General features: G+C 51.2%; 1 protein-coding gene across 2 annotated transcripts in view; it reads right to left on the reverse strand.

Annotated features, from left to right (window-relative positions):
• Nucleotides 1-4,940, reverse strand: part of LOC133354126 (solute carrier family 12 member 2-like) — a 44,486-nt gene extending 39,546 nt beyond the window's left edge. The window contains exon 1 of one of the 2 annotated variants that reach the window (XM_061570719.1): nt 4,723-4,940. The gene's annotated coding sequence lies outside the window, so the exon portion shown is untranslated. Of the gene's footprint in view, nt 1-2,187; nt 2,341-4,722 lie in introns of those variants that run through there. The other variant, XM_061570718.1, reaches the window with a different exon arrangement.
• Between the last annotated feature and the right edge of the window lie 10,716 nt (nt 4,941-15,656).

A 15,656-nucleotide genomic window follows, 5' to 3' on the forward strand; every position in this document is an offset into this window, starting at 1 on the left:
GTCTGAATGTACGTGTGTATGTGTCTATGTATGCGTGTGTGTCTGTATGTACGTGTGTGTCTGTATGTACGTGTGTGTCTGTATGTACGTGTGTGTGTCTGTATGTACGTGTGTGTATGTATGCGTGTGTACGTGTCTGTATGTACGTGTGTGTATGTATGCGTGTGTGTCTGTATGTATGCGTGTGTACGTGTCTGTATGTACGTGTGTGTGTGTATGTACGTGTGTGTCTGTATGTACGTGTGTGTGTCTGTATGTATGTACGTGTGTGCGTGTGTGTGTGTATGTGCGTGTGTGTCTGTATGTATGCGTGTGTATGTGTCTGTATGTAGGCGTGTGTGTGTGTATGTATGCGTGTGTGTCTGTATGTGTGTGTGTGTCTGTATGTACGTGTGTGTCTGTATGTACGTGTGTGTGTCTGTATGTATGCGCGTCTAACGTACATTGTACGGCCTTTTTGTCAACCCACTGCTGGATGAGGGCCTCCACCCCCCCCCCCCCCCTCCAAGTCTGTGGTTTATGACCATACTTCACCACTCTGGTCAGTACGGTTTGGCTAACGCGAGGACCATAGCAGTACAGTACAGCAGCATGCTGTATACAGTACACAAGTCTGTGTGTGCGTGGTGCAAGTCGATTACTATGCACGTACTGTATACGACTGCTTATGTAAGTCTATAAATGTGTGTCTATAACTGTGTGTGTAAGTGTGTGACTGTGTGTGTGTCTATGTAAGTCTGTGACTGTGTGTGTGTCTATGTAAGTCTATAACTGTGTGTGTAAGTGTGTGACTGTGTGTGTGTGTCTATGTAAGTCTATGACTGTGTGTGTGTCTATGTAAGTCTGTGACTGTGTGTGTGTCTATGTAAGTCTGTGACTGTGTGTGTGTCTATGTAAGTCTGTGACTGTGTGTGTGTCTATGTAAGTCTATGACTGTGTGTTGTGTCTATGTAAGTCTGTGACTGTGTAAGTGTGTGACTGTGTGTGTGTCTATGTAAGTCTGTGACTGTGGGTGTGTCTATGTAAGTCTGTGACTGTGTGTGTCTATGTAAGTCTATGACTGTGTGTGTGTCTATGTAAGTCTGTGACCGTGTGTGTGACTGTGTGTGTGTCTATGTAAGTCTGTGACTGTGTGTGTGTCTATGTAAGTCTATAACTGTGTGTGTCTATGTAAGTCTATAAATGTGTGTGTAAGTCTGTGCCTGTGTGTCTATGTAAGTCTATGACTGTGTGTGTAAGTCTGTGACTGTGTGTGTCTATGTAAGTCTATAAATGTGTGTGTGTCTATGTAAGTATATGACTGTGTGTGTGTCTATGCAAGTCTGTGACTGTGTGTGTGTCTATGTAAGTCTATAAATGTGTGTGTGTCTATGTAAGTATATGACTGTGTGTGTGTCTATGCAAGTCTGTGACTGTGTGTGTGTCTATGTAAGTCTGTGACTGTGCGTCTATGTAAGTTTAGTGGGGAGCGGTGGTGCAGCGGTTAGCGCTACGCTGCACTACGAACCCGGCGATCCGGGGTTGATTCCCGCTCACGGCCAACACCGCCAGTGACGATTATCTGAACCGGTACCGGGCCTCCCCTAGGTCGACTCAGCCTCAAATGAGTACCCGGTTCGGTGTGTAAACATCGCCACTGGAGAGACAAAGGCGGCCGGGCGTGGTGTTGGCCACCCACCCCCTCGTGTGCCACAGTGCCGGCCTCTATAGGTGCTCGCTGACAGCACTTGCCCCAGCAGTCTGTGAAGGCTACACGGGGGATCTTTGTCTTTGTGCGCGCGGGTCTACGCGTTTCACGTGTGCGTCCACGTGTCTCTCTACGTGTGTGTGTTGCGGTGTGTGTCTGTATGTATGATGTGTGTGTCTGTATGATGTGTGTGTGTGTTGCGGTGTGATGTGTGTCTGTCTGTATGATGTGTGTGTGTTGCGGTATGATGTGTGTGTGTATTGTCTATTATGCGTGTGTCTGTATGTATGTGTCTGTCTGTATTATGTTTCTGTATGTCTGTATGATGTGTCTGTATGTCTGTATGATGTGTCTGTATGTCTGTATGATGTCTCTGTATGTCTGTATGATGTGTCTGTATGTCTGTATGATGTCTGTCTGTATGTATGATGTGTCTGTATGTATGTATGATGTGTGTATGTATGATGTGTGTGTCTGTGTGTGTGTCTGCAGGCACCCACCTCGTCCGCACAGCTTTGCTCTCTCTACGGCCTCTCCCTCTCACCCTCTTCCCGCCGTCTTCTTCTTATTACAGCAACAACAATACTACTAATGATAGACGCCTTCACACACAACCTCCCCCACCACCGCCACCCACCCACCCACACCCCACTGATGAATGAGAAACGTCTCTCTCTCTCTCTGCAGCCGCAGGCCGCTTACCCCGCCAGCTGTGAGCAGCTGCAGCAGATACAACACCTACAGCAGCTACAGCTACACCTGCAGCTACCACGGGCAGCAGCAGCAGCCCGAATGAGGCGCAGCAGCCGCCCGCCTCCCCCTCTTTATTGCGGCTCCTGCGCGTGACGCGAGAGGCTCTCGACTCGCTGTGGGCGGCGACCAGGAGCCCAACCCGGGGGGGGGCATCTGTCCCCACCCACCCATCACCCCACCCCCTCACCCCCCCCCCACCCATCACCCCCCCCACCCATCACCCCCCCCCACCCCCTCACCCCCACACCCATCACCCCCACCCACCATCACCCCCCCCCACCCCCTCACCCCCCACACCCATCCCCCCACCCCCTCACCCCCCACCTCCTCACCCCCCCACCCCCTCACCCCCCCCACCCATCACCCCCCCACCCCTCACCCCCACCACCCCCTCACCCCCCCCCACCCATCACCCCCCCCCCCACCCATCACCCCACCACACCCCCCTCACCCCCCCTCACCCCCCACACCATCACCCCCCCACCCATCACCCCCCCCCCACCCCCTCACCCCCCCCACCCCCTCACCCCCCTCACCCATCACCCCCCCATCCCCTCACCCCCGCCACCCATCACCCCACCACACCCCCTCACCCCCCGCACCCCCTCACCCCCCCACCCATCACCACACCCCCCCCACCCCCTCACCCCCCCCACCCATCACCCCCCCCCCCCCCTCACCCCCCCCACCCCCTCACCCCCCACCCATCACCCCCCCCATCCCCTCACCCCCCCCACCCATCACCCCACCACACCCCCTCACCCCCCTCACCCCCTCACCCCCCACCCATCACCCCCCCACCCTCACCCCCCCCATCCCCTCACCCCCCCCACCCTCACCCCCCCCACCCCCTCAACCCCCCACACCCATCACCCCCCCCACCCATCACCCCCCCCACCCCTCACCCCCACACCCATCCCCCCCACCCATCACCCCCCCACACCCCCTCACCCCCCCACCCATCACCACCCCCCCACCCATCACCACCCCCCACCCTCACCCCCCCCCCCCCCTCACCCCCACACCATCACCCCCCCCACCCATCACCCCCCCCCACCCATCACCCCCCCCACCCAAATTCACCCCCCCCCCCAACCAGCACCCCCCCCCTCACCCCCTCCCCCTCACCCCCACAGCCCAGCACCACCACCCCGTCACCCCCCACCTCCTCACCCCCCCACACCCATCACACCCCCCACCCAACCATCACCCCCACACCCCACTCACCCCCCCACCCCCTCACCCCCCCGCCACCCATCACCCCCCCCCACTCCATCACCCCACCACACCCCTCACCCCCACTCAACCCCCCACCATCACCCCCCCACCCATCCACCCCCCCACCCCCCTCACCCCCCACACCCCCTCACTAACCCCTCACCCATCACCCCCCCCATCCCCTCACGCCCCCCCCCCACCCATCCACCCCCACCACACCCCTCACCCCCCTCAAACCCCCCTCACCCCCCCACCCATCACCCCCCCACCCCCTCACAACCCCCCACCCATCACCCCCCCTACCCCCTCACGCCCCCCCACTCCCATCACCCCCCCCACCCGTCAACCCCCCCCATCACCGCTCACGCCCCCCCCACCCATCACCCCACCACACCCCCTCACCCCCCCCCCTCCCCCCCTCCACCCCACCCCACCCATCACCCCCCCCCCACCCCTCCACCCCCCCCTCACCCCCCCACCCATCACCCCACACCCCCCCCACCACCCCACACCCATCACCCACCCACCCCCCTCCACCACCCCCTCACCCCCCACACCACCCCCCCCAACACCCCCTCACCCCCCACCCCATCACCCCCCCCCACCCCCTCACCCCCCCACCCATCACCCCCCCCCACCCCCTCACCCCCCCCCACCCCCTCACCCCCCCCACCCAATCACCCCCCCACCCCCCTCACCCCCCCCCACCCATCACCCCCCCACCCCCTCATCCCCCCCCCACCCCCTCACCCCCCCACCCCATCACCCCACCCATCCCCTCACCCCCCCACCCATCACCCCACCACACCCCTCCCCCCCCCTCACCCCGCTCACCCCCCCACCCATCCCCCCCCCACCACATCACCCCCCCCATCCCCTCACCCCCCCACCCATCACCCCACACCCCCCCCCCCACACCCCCCACACCCATCACCCCCACCCCCCTCACCACCCCCTCACCCCCCCCACACCACCCCCCACACCCCCTCACCCCCCACACCCCTCACCCCCCCACCCCGAGTCACGGGCGACGGCCTCCACTCAGCAGCAGCAGCGGCACCAACCTCCTCCTCCTGCTGCTTCCTTCTCCGCGTCAGACCCGAGCAGATGCTAAGCGCTCGTCCGAGCCGTCACCATCGCCGCCTTCACGGCGCCCGTGGCGTTAAACAGCAGCAACAGCAGAAGCAGCAACAGCAGCGGCAACAGCAGCGGCAGCAGCAGCGGCAACAGCAGCAGCAGCGGCGTCGTTGTCGTGGTCGTCGTGGTTATTATTCACGATCCAGGCGGCGCGTGGCGCTGTGGGGGCTGCGACCCTCGGTGGTGAATTCGTCTCCAACGGGCGAACTGGAAACTCGCGCGTGGCCCGGGGTCTACGTTGGCACTCACACGTGTACACACACACACGTGTACACACACACACGTGCGCACACGCGCGTGTGCACACACACACGCGCGTGTGCACACACACACGCGCGCGTGCACACACACACGCGCGCGTGCACACACACACGCGCGCGTGCACACACACACGCGCGCGTGTACACACACGCGCGCGTGTACGTACACGTGTGTGTGTGTGCACGCGCGTGTGCGTGTGTACACGTGCGTGTGTACACGTGCGTGTGTGTACACGTGTGTGTGTGTGCACGCGCGTGTGCGTGTGTACACGTGCGTGTGTACACGTGCGTGAGCGGTCGTTGCAGCGGGTTAGCGCGCTGCGCTACGGACCCGGGCGGCCCGAGTTCGATTCACGGTCAATACCGGTGACGATTATCTGAACCTGTTCCTGGGCCTCCCCTAGGTCGACTCGGCCTCAATGAGTACCTGGCACGGTGTGTAAACATCGCCAATAGAGAGACAAAGGCGGCCGGACGTGGTGCTGGTCACCCACCTTCTCTCGTGTCCCGTGCCGGCCTGCATAGGTGCTCACAAAGAGCACTTGCCCAAACACTCTGTTAAGGCTATACGGGGGATCTTTATCTTTCATAGCCAACAGTGGTCAACCCACTGCTGGATGAGCCCAATAAACATGGGACGTTGTAACCATTGGACCACGTTAACGACGAACGACTCCCCTCATCCACAACGTGCGCGGGCAGAGGGAAAGTTGCCGGGCTGGTTGGTGGACGATGGGACGAGTTCCAGGGCTGGGTGACTATGGGACGAGTTGCAGGGCTGGGTGACTATGGGACGAGTTGCAGGGTTGGTTGACGATGGGACGAGTTGCAGGGACGAATTGCCGTGAAGTTTTGCGCGCTGCATTGTGGGCCCGGTCACGGCTAACATCAGTGGCGAGTAATATCTGAACCCCACCCCGAACTCACCCCCTAAACAACCCGCACCGAGCCAGCAGCGTGAAGTACGGCCGAACTTTGCTGGTGACCTTCATCCAATCGTGGAATTTGGCAAATGTTTTCCAATTATATCATAAATTGGAATCAATATTCGATTGTCAATGGGTTAGAGAACGCGTGCAGGTGGTCTCAAGAAGGTTCACGTTGGGTAGAGAATCTACGTAACTTATATAGACATCATATTGACCTTCATCAATGGATTGGCAAAAAGGTCGTCTGTATAAGGTTACGAATTTCAGCGTGAGAGCGGTCACAAAGGGATAACAACACGCGACCCCGCAGAGGTGAATGTCACCCAACTTTCGCCTGCAAGGTCAACATTTTCCATGAGCAGCACACGAACACGTGATACGCAGGTACACACAATAAAGGTACGCACACAAAGGCGCACACGCCACAATTACACAATCAACAAGTAGTTGCCACTCACAAATCCGCCGCTATGAAGCCATCTGCGATCCAACAAACAAGGCCCCGTGCCAATTTAAATAAAATCAAGATCACCTGGCGAAGCGGGCAACGTTTTATTTTTATTTTTAAACCTGATAAAAGCATACGTCGCGTGTTTAACATTTTCGGGATTAAATTTGCCAGGGTAGAGAGAGGGCCCTCTGTAAAGTCTACTCGGAGAATATTATTTCGTGCCGTTGCAGTCGGTTTGTAAGGCAGTAAAGTATTAAAAAAATGTCCCGGACCAATGCATTACATACGTGACCTTTATTTCACCTTTGCGCGATGCCCTCCGATGTCTTCAACGACCTCGGTTTATGCAACCGAGGCTTTCGTTCCATTATTTCTCAAGGGACACCTGGAAATTTTTTGATTTCGCGGGACAAACGGGCGCTCTTGGCTACCGCCAACAGCAGCAGCAGCAGCAGGAGCCTTCGTCCATCGAGGAGATGGAGCGATTAAATCGCAGTACCGTGCGCTCGTACTAAACAGGATTCTTACATCAATGTTAATTAAGTAAATGGATTTTAGCATTTCTTAATTATTATGCCGAGTTTATGTTTTACCAGTTATGTTGATGCTGTTGCTGTGTTTTATACAGTTCATCGATGAACGCCCCTATTTAAATATACTTATTATAATTATAATCCCAGGGTCCTGAGAGATGGTGACGGCTCAGAGATGCCTTCTTTCATCCAGCAGTGGAATGAGCATGACTGATGTCGACGACGATAACTACATTGAACAATTAAACACATCTCATTGCCAGCCATTAATCTAGCTTCTGTTGGATCAAGGCTTCTCCAAGCCGTTTTCATCTCTCACGGGGCATGCAAACCAGCAACCCAAGTTCAACATATATACACATTGTTTAATCGTACATTAAGGGAAATCCATTTGTCCAATAACCAATTAAGGTATCAATTAACAGCTGTCCAATACAAATTGTCCACTCACGTCGGTCGTGGGAGTCGGTGCCCGAGGCCAATTATCGCATTAACGTGAACAAGTTGCACTCATTTTGATCCTAAGTGATAATTAACATTCTGCATCCTGCGTAAGAACTGTATGTAGCAAACTCGTGAAATGTCGCGCGCTATCGTTCGGGTCTGCAGGCGCACTCACAAAGTGCATCAAGTAGCGTTGGAGATGCGCTAGCTTGGAATGAGATCGAGGGACAGAGAGACGAGGAACCACGTGGGTTATTAGATTGCGCACTTTAATGGCATCGCTCAAACTGGGAATAGAAGTCAGTGGTGCTTGGGCATGACCCGTCACGACCGATGGTCGAGAGATAGTGACGGAGTGGCGGCCAAGGAATGGGACAGAAAGTCCACAGAGGAAGGGGGAGATGGAGCGATCAATTGAACTCGCGTGCAAGCTACTCTGGGTGGATGGTTAACGTCGCAGAGGCGTGAGACATGACCGACGGCTTGGAGAGGGCCTTCAACAACAACATCATTATCATCATCCAGCAGTGGATTGCGAAAAGGGCTGTTACAAAATGTAACAACTCTGGCGACCCGAGTTGGATTCCCGGCGCACGGGTACAATCAGTGGAGACTTGATATTCGTTAGAACCGGTGTACTCACAATGCCCCCCCCCCCCCCATCACTGGTCAGCGCGGCTGGAGTTTCGTCACAAACAGCCCCCATTCGCCACTAAGTGGCGGTGACGTCACCACGGCGCTTGTGCCAGGCCATGTGCACGTTGAGGCCAGTCTCGTCACACAACCCGCACGACCCGCACGGCGTGGGGAGGGGTTACCTTCACCCACCAGTGCCAACAGTCGTGTCAGTGGAGTGCCCTTGGCGAGGTGCTATTCACCCAGAGGGATTCATTTGTCACTGAAATTTGTTGTTGTTTCGGGTCGCTGGTAGACCGGGAGGTCTAGGATGCGACAACCGCAGCGAGGAGGTGTATACTGGATGTGGTGTGCAGGGTGCCCAACTAGGTTCCGGGTCGCATTCGCGGAAAGACCCGGCGAAATCTCCGTTCCTATAGAACTGGATGCTGTTGCTGTGATGTAATGCAATCCAGAAGTGGCCTGCTCAATCTCCCAGCGCGGCTCCACCTTTTAACCATCATGGGACCTCGTTTGCCAGTACCAAAATATGAGGTTTTCCCCTTTTTTATGGTAACAAAAAAGGTGTTAAGATTTCGATTTAAAGCTTTCGTGACTGCAGGGATTCATATTCTTGGTTCTTTCGGTGAAGTCACGTAGAAGGGAAATAATAAAATAATACAATCATTTTTGTTGTTTTATATTTGTATTATTTTATTATTCCCCTTCTACGTGACTTTACCGAAATAACCAAGAATATAGGTGTTAAGATGTTAAAACACCAAACTGAAACCTTTTACAAGGAATCATGTCTGCATTAACCACAATACATGTGGTCAGAATGCAAACAAATAAGTAATATTTAAAATGGTTTTTTTAAAACACGCTTTAATGAAATGTACCGTACGAATAATGGCAGAACTCCACGACTCCATGAAGTGGCCCCAAAGCTTGCCATAACGTAAGGGGCCATGGTGATTTACAGCCAACGTTAGTTGAGCGTGGACAATTAGACCCAAGCCGAAACATAATATATAAAAAATAATGTTTACAAATATTCTTTGTTTATTTTTTTATAGAATACAGTATTGTCATCAGTATGACATAAGTATACCAAGTTTGCAGTCGATACCACAAGATTTGAGGATACGACAACAACAGAGTTAAATAAAATCGTGTAATAATAAGTATAACCCGTAAAAACAAAGTTTTTCACTCTAAATCCTTTATATGCGTGGCGGCTAGAGTCCTCTCGTCCTCTGGCTTGAGATGGCTGCCACCTATGGGTCAGATGATTGTCTGCAGTATTAAACAATTGGTAATTAAATATTTAATTAGTTTTCCCTAAACAGTGTAAAATTTTGGAAAAAAAATTTCACGAACATTAATTGTCTCGCACAACGAGACTGTGTGCAAAATGTCAGCTCAATTGGATCACGGGAAGTGGGTTAAAAAACGACCGAAAGGTTTGCACGGTCGTAAGCAAGCAAGCAAGCACGCAAGCAAGCGAACTTAATATAAAGGATTTAAAAACATACTCTGATAATAGATGCATTGCCTTTGAAACTGATTGGTCCACACCAGAAACAGCCTTCTTTCGAGCCTAGTCTCAAACGGTATTAGACCAGAGGCTCGAAAGAAATCTGTCTCTGGTGTGGACTAATCAGTTTCAAAGACAATGCATATATTATCAGAGTATGTTTTTTGTTTGTAATCTGACCACAAGTATTGTGGTTACCGCAGACAAGATTCCTTGTAAAAGGTTTCAGTTTCGTTGCTTTAACAGATTAACACCTGTTTTGTTGGCAGAAAAAAGGGGAAAACCTATTATCACATTTTAACCACCCAGCAATATGAAATGGTTGCGTCAACAGCCCCCCCCCCCCACAGCTCGCTCTCGGGGGGGCTGGCTGTTCCACGCGACTTGTGAGCTTCGTTATCGAGGCAACTTCTGTTGACAATTAAGGTTGTCTTGTCGACATTTTGTGTTGCCGCGACTTATTCGAACTCATTAGTTTCGGAAACAACAGGTCTGTGGCTTCCATGAAGTATTGCTTCGAGAAGATTGGTAGAGTTTTGTTATGATTTCGCGACTAAACGCAACTTATGGAAATGATGTAGGTTGGGTGATTTTTTTTTTTATCGCAGCTTGAACACGAATTTCCATTTTTTTTTTCAACTTCTCAACTTTTATCGAACTTTTTTTTTACGGTCCTACTTCAAGCTTTTAAGCAAATCCAGCGTTTTAAACGACTCCTCTACCGTTACACCCAATCGACCTGTCAACTTAAAAAAAAAACTACTTGACCTTCAAACTCTTCAATGTAATGGACTTTAAAACCACATTTTTTAACGACTCAACTTTTAAACTCTACTAACTTCTGGAAAAGCGGCTGCCGTAGAAGCGATGCTTCTTGCAAGTCAACGAGACTTGTGTGTGTTTTTTGTCTTCTTTGTTGTGATCTCCTGAACCGTCGGACCCTTTGTCACTGTTGGTGGGGGGCAGGCGGGGGGGAGGTCAGTTTGCCAGGAATGGGGGGCACGTGCTTCCTCTGCGTTGTGCCCAGTCACGTGACGGTGCAGCCCGGGTCGGGCGGTGATCCGCCAACTGCTCGCGGGAGAACACCGCCTGGGATGGGTCGAGTCAGTGGAAGGGATTCAAGTCACGAGTGCCTAGCGATAGGGTTTAGTTCGTATGAGTGGCTGATCGGCTAGTTGGTTAGTGTTGAGCGTTGGGCTAATACTACTGGTTGGTTGACTAGTTAGGGTTAATGTCAATAGTGGCACTTGTGAGTGTCAGGTTTAGGGCTAATACCAGTGGTTGGTTGACTCGTTGTTTAATATTATGGTTAAGGTCAATAATAGTGGCTGGTTGGTGAGTGTACACGTGGTTGGTTGGCTACATGGCTAGTGTTCAGGTACTGGTAGGAACCACCTGGTTCCACCAGCCCATAGAGGATTATTGCGTCCGTCCGTCCGTCGTGCACCAAAAAATGGGAGGGGTGGGGCTGGCTGGAGAGGGTGGGGAGGGGCTGGGTGGGGGTGGGAGGGGTGGGGCTGGGTGGGGAGGGGCTGGGTGGGGAGGGTGGGGCTGGGTGGGGGGGGAGGGGTGGGGCTGGGTGGGGAGGGGCTGGGCACCCCGTGGTGCCCTTATAAAACTCAACGTTTAACCTACTCACGCCGGCTTGTGGCCGCCCTCACAGTTGGCCATGTTTGCGGAATACACCACGCCGCCGTTGACCCTGGCCATTGACCGAGCAACCCAACGTTCCTACCAGCTCCCTCCGCAGGAATGTGTTTAAGGCTTGTACTAGTGGTCGGTTCGCGAGTTGGTTAGTGTTGGGTGTATGACTATAGTACTAGTGACTGCTTGGTTATGTGGTTAGGGTTAGGACGAGTACTAGTGGCTGGTTCGGTGGTTCGGGTTTAGGCTATTTGTAGTTACCGAGTTAACGGTAGTAACTCAGTCGACTGCAACTACTTCGACTCGATAACGTTCAATGATCACATCCAGTGACTTACACGAAACACCACGCATCACGATACATTTAGTTTTCTGAATTTATTTTGACCAATTCACAGCTCTGAGAATCTTTAATAATAAAAATGTCGGTGTCGCTGTGATGTGACGAACATTCACTCTCAGCGTTAGAGCAGTGGCCGTGAAGTGCTGGACTCCGCTGTGTGGACGTCCCTCAAAAGTAGTTGTGAGTATCCACTTCCGTGGGCTGTTTTCTAACAGGGGGGAGGGGGGGATTTCACTGCTCTCTAAAGAGTTCCGAACGCGTTCCGCCTTCTCGTGACAGGAGCAGCAATGAATAGCACAAACCGGGATAACATCTGGAGGAAAATACCAACTAATGTTTTAAAATGACAGTGAAAACCCACGTAATGCGATGATGTATGGCTCGGCTTGTTAGGCCGATGCAGGTGGAGCTCCACAGCGTTACAGTTGGGACATTTGACATGGAACCGAAATTCACAGCCCGAGTTCGGTGACATAAACAATTAATCATCCCGGCAATGCGATAAATTGTCGCGATTTAGGGTCATGATTTATAGATATTATATTGTCTTTACCGTCTCGCTTGTACTATGCGTCACGTTTTGATCGCATTCTATCCTGTTATTGCTACAGTATAAAGGAACAGACGTGAGAATTACATAAATTAGCATTTAATTAACCGTCAGATGTGCGATTCGATGCAGTGACATGGGGCCATGGGTGGAAAAACCCGATTTTTCCAGCGGCAGGCATCGGGTTTTTTTTCTTTAATACAATTAAACCCAATTTCGGGGAATTAAAACCTGGTTTAATGAATACGAAACTCTGATAGGCTTAGGCTGCTTCCTCGTCGGTGCTGCTATCGTACTCGGGGGGGGGGGGGGGGGCGTCGGGCACGGGGTAGTCGTAGAATGCGGCGGGCAGGTTGGTCGTGATGAACACGAGCTTCTCCTCCACAATCGTGGGCGCCAGTGAGTTCCTAAGCTTGGAATGGATGAAACCCATCGTTGAGAAGTTGGCGAAGTGCGGTTCTGCAATTAGAACCAATTAACCCGGATTTCTCCCAATCTCAGATGATCGGGTTTAATATAAAGACAATTAAACCCGATTGTCAAACACCCGACTGTGCCACCCTTGCGTGGGGCACGAGATTCCAAGTTGGTTGTCCATGGTTTACGTGCGTGCTTCTTTCCAAGTGAAATCTCACATTGACGGGAAGAGGCTTGCCAAGGCGTAATCAGATTACACGTGGATAAGATTCAACAAGTCACCCGATTCCATTCAAAGAGGCGTGTTCACAAGCACATTGGACGTGACCACGGGTCAAGGCGATTTGGACTTGAAAAATGTTTGGATGACATTTTCAGTCGGTTTCAGTGCCTTGAGTTTCGGCGCCATCTGGTGATACCGGTAAGTAACTACACTTGCAACATACATTCGGCGTGGCTATTCAAAGGGTGTGCGATCATTCTGGCCCCTTGGGTCACGTACACGACCCACAACTTCCATCTCACACGGCCCGTGACCCCGTGGACCTTCCACTTCTAAATGGCTCACAAACGATATGTATCCCGTCACCGCACGCATCATAACCGCACTATAAAGGGGGCCACATTTCCACCTGCCAAGTTTCTAATCACTTGTCACTCCCCGCGAGGGCTTCTCGCAGTGGCATGTGACCGAGATTGATGGACGTTGCTTTCGGCTCTCTGTGAGAAATATTCCCACCCCCCCCCACACATGAAAGGGCGACCAGCTGAGAAAGTGTCAGTCGGCTGTGCTCTGACAGCGGCTGTCCTCACGCGACCATCAAGTCAAGCAGAACCCCCCCCCCCCACCCCAAGAAATAATTACCCAGACAAAAATAAAAACCTGTGGGTTATTAAAGCAAAAATTGTTCTTAGCAGCCTTGCTTAAAAATGATTCGACTCACCTGGAAAACACAGCAACATTGCCACATACTGTAAACGTATCAAAATACCTATTGAAAGTTATTATAGGTAAATGCATTTTATATCATTTTCATAAATACACCCAAGTTTCATGAGTTACTGTTATCTTATCTGATATATACTGTATCGATTTATATAGCATCTTGTTTCAAGGCGCTTTACAACAATTATACAATTGCACGTAAGATAGTGGTTGAAAGAGTGGGTTATTAAAAGTGGTGTAGTTATCGTGACAGAACAGGCAGGGAGTGATAATTGTTTTTTTACCCTTTTATCTGGCAACAAAACTGACACCTTTTTTTACAAGGGCTCATGTTTGCATTGACCACAATACCTGCTGTCGGAATGCAAACAAAAAACACAACTCTGATAATGATATGCAATGTCCTTTAAATTGATTGGTCCACACCCGAGACAGCTTTTCTTAGAGCCTCGTCTCACATGGTGTTGGACCAGATGACGCAAAAAGGCGCACAAAAAAAACCCAATTATGATATTTTGCTACTGGCAAAGGAGGTTCCAATGGTGTAAAGTGGTTAAGAAGGGGTTGGGGTAGTGAGAGGTAGTGAAAGGGGATTGGGGTAGTGATGAGAGTTGGGGTACTGATAGGGATTGAGGTCGGCTTGGTCCTAGCTGAGGGGCAGCAAGTAGCAGGAGATGGGCTCGGCCAGGGGTCGGAGCCGCATGCAGCTCTTTAAGGACTGCTTCGTGATGTTATGTATTAAGGACCGTTTCGTATTGCATTGAAATAGCATGCGAATACCGATTTCGAAGTCTCTTCTCGTTATTTTGGTTGCCGACCCTGGGGCGAGGGAGAAGAGGTGGGGTTTAAAGGAGGAACGTCAGCAGGTTAGTGAAGAGGAGTGTTTGGTTAGGGAAGGCTCGACTTGAATGGTCAGGGCATGTGTTAAGAGACAAAGCTGCCGCAATGAGAGGGGCTGAGATGGAAGGTTGCCTTGGGACGAGAGGTGATGGCAGACGCGACTCGAGAAGGGGCAGAGATAAACTTCATAAGACAATTTGAGCAGCCAGTCCTATGCAATGGCACTTTTAAGAATTCAAATGATCCCAAAATGTGCTTCATTAAAATGTATTCAGCTGGCACCTTGATTCAAATAAAAATGTCACGTTATGAAAGTGTAATTGGGTTCATTCTAGATTTGAAGCTTTTGGTTCTCTCGGTAGTCACGTAGGTGAGATTATCTTTATTTTTTACCTCCGTGACTTTACCGAAAGAACCGAAGAGTATGTAATTGGGTTGCCACGTTAATGAGTTGAGTTTCATTCATGACTGCCCAAATCCACTCGTGGAAAGTTGGAACACTTCACGGACCAGATACCACACATGCCACTCGAGTTTCACTTCACACGAGAAAACTACACATCTAATAAGGGATAACTCTACAGTACTTGCTTTTCTGGAATCTTTATATTCTTGGGTCTTTCAATAAAGTCACGTAGATAGGTTCAAAGAAAATAACAAAAAACTACCTTTTGATCGCAACACAAGCAATCATATGAGAATAGGTTTTCCCTTTATGGCAACAAAACAGGTGAAGATGTTAAAACACCAAACTGAAAACTGTTACAAAAAAATCATCTCTGCATTAACCACAATACTTGTGGTCAGAATGCAAACAAAAAACACTAATAATATTTGCATTGTCTTTGAAACTGATTGGTCCACACCAGAGATAGGTTTCTTTGGAGCCAAGTCTCAAAGCGGTGTTAGACCAGAGGACGCGAAAAGGCGTACAGCACAAAGACAATGCCACTATCAGTCATGCGAGCTCGGGGTGAGCAGCTACATCATGGGACCTCCAAGCAATCGTCCAATAATTTTTTCTCCCGATGATGATTGCTTGTGCTGCGATCGAAACGTCGTAGTTTTTTGTATTTTTTAAAATTTTATTTTAACCTATCTACGTGACTTTACCAAAAGACCCAAGAATATGAATTCCTGCAATCACGAACGCTTTAAGTCAAGTTTTCTGTAATCTGTTTAAGAAACTATATTTACATGTTCATACATCAACCCATACCTTTGATGTATCAAATACTTGCCATCATTCTAAAATATGAAATGCCCCCCCCAAGGCATGCTAACATGCCACCAAACACGATGGTTGGTTATTCAAACGTGATCCTAATAAAGTGTGCGGCATGTAGACT

The sequence above is a fragment of the Lethenteron reissneri genome, chromosome 46 (assembly GCF_015708825.2).
Source record: "Lethenteron reissneri isolate LAM-NWPU_2019-01 chromosome 46, ASM1570882v1, whole genome shotgun sequence".
NCBI lineage: Eukaryota > Metazoa > Chordata > Hyperoartia > Petromyzontiformes > Petromyzontidae > Lethenteron > Lethenteron reissneri.